This window comes from Trachypithecus francoisi, unplaced genomic scaffold (genome assembly GCF_009764315.1).
Source record: "Trachypithecus francoisi isolate TF-2019V2 unplaced genomic scaffold, Tfra_2.0 Lachesis_group4, whole genome shotgun sequence".
NCBI classification, from domain to species: domain Eukaryota; kingdom Metazoa; phylum Chordata; class Mammalia; order Primates; family Cercopithecidae; genus Trachypithecus; species Trachypithecus francoisi.
Window position 1 is genome coordinate 103175938 of NW_022681469.1, and position 1949 is coordinate 103177886.

Here is a 1949-nt window from a genome sequence, read left to right on the forward strand (position 1 = left end):
CTAGCACAGCAGTCGGTGATCTAACTGAAATGGCAGTAGCGAGGATGGGGGAGGGGCGCCTGCCATTGCTGAGGCTTAAGTAGGTAAACAAAGCCGCTGGGAAGCTCGAACTGGGTGGAGCTCACAGCAGCTCAAGGAAACCTGCCTGTCTCTGTAGACTCCACCTCTGGGGACAGGGCACAGCTAAACAACAACAACAAAAAAAGCAGCAGAAACCTCTGCAGACGCAAACGACTCTGTCTGACAGCTTTGAAGAGAGCAGTGGATCTCCCCACATGAAGCTTGAGATCTGAGAACAGACAGACTAAATGCTCAAGTGGGTCCCTGACCCCTGAGTAGCCTAACTGGGAGACATCCCCTACTAGGGGCAGACCGACACCCCACACCTCACACGGTGGAGTACACCCCTGAGAGGAAGCTTCCAAAGCAAGAATCAGACAGGTACACTTGCTGTTCAGCAATATTCTATCTTCTGCAACCTCTGCTGCTGATACCCAGGCAAACAGGGTCTGAAGTGGACCTCAAACAATCTCCAACAGACCTACAGCTGAGGGTCCTGACTGATAGAAGGAAAACTATCAAACAGGAAGAACACCTATACCAAAACCCCATCAGTATGTCACCATCATCAAAGACCAGAGGCAGATAAAACTACAAAGATGGGGAAGAAGCAGGGCAGAAAAGCTGGAAATTAAAGAAATAAGAGCGCATCTCCCCCTGCAAAGGAGCGCAGCTCATCGCCAGCAACGGATCAAAGCTGGTCGGAGAATGACTTTGACGAAATGAGAGAAGAAGGCTTCAGTCCATCAAACTTCTCAGAGCTAAAGGAGGAATTACGTACCCAGCGCAAAGAAAATAAAAATCTTGAAAAAAGAATAGAAGAATTGATAGCTAGAATAATTAATGCAGAGAAGGTCATAAATGAAATGACAGAGATGAAAACCATGACACAAGAAATACGTGACAAATCCACAAGCTTCAGTAACCGACTCGATCAACTGGAAGAAAGAGTATCAGCGATTGAGGATCAAATGAATGAAACGAAGCGAGAAGAGAAACCAAAAGAAAAAAGAAGAAAAAGAAATGAACAAAGCCTGCAAGAAGTATGGGATTATGTAAAAAGACCAAATTTACGTCCGATTGGGGTGCCTGAAAGTGAGGGAGAAAATGGAACCAACTTGGAAAACACACTTCAGGATATCATCCAGGAGAACTTCCCCAACCTAGTAGGGCAGGCCAACATTCAAATTCAGGAAATACAGAGAACGCCACAAACATACTCCTCCAGAAGAGCAACTCCAAGACACATAATTGCCAGATTCACCAAAGTTGAAATGAAGGAAAAAATCTTAAGGGCAGCCAGAGAGAAAGGTCGGGTTACCCACAAAGGGAAGCCCATCAGACTAACAGCAGACCTCTCGGCAGAAACTCTCCAAGCCAGAAGAGACTGGGGGCCAATATTCAACGTTCTTAAAGAAAAGAATTTTAAACCCAGAATTTCATATCCAGCCAAACTAAGTTTCATCAGTGAAGGAGAAATAAAATCCTTTACAGATAAGCAAATGCTTAGAGATTTTGTCACTACCAGGCCTGCCTTACAAGAGACCCTGAAGGAAGCTCTAAACATGGAAAGGAACAACCGCTACCAGCCATTGCAAAAACATGCCAAAATGTAAAGACCATCGAGGCTAGGAAGAAACTGCATCAACTAACGAGCAAAATAACTAGTTAATATCATAATGGCAGGATCAAGTTCACACATAACAATATTAACCTTAAATGTAAATGGACTAAATGCTCCAATTAAAAGACACAGACTGGCAAACTGGATAAAGAGTCAAGACCCATCAGTCTGCTGTATTCAGGAGACCCATCTCACATGCAGAGACATACATAGGCTCAAAATAAAGGATGGAGGAAGATCTACCAAGGAAATGGAGAACAAAAAA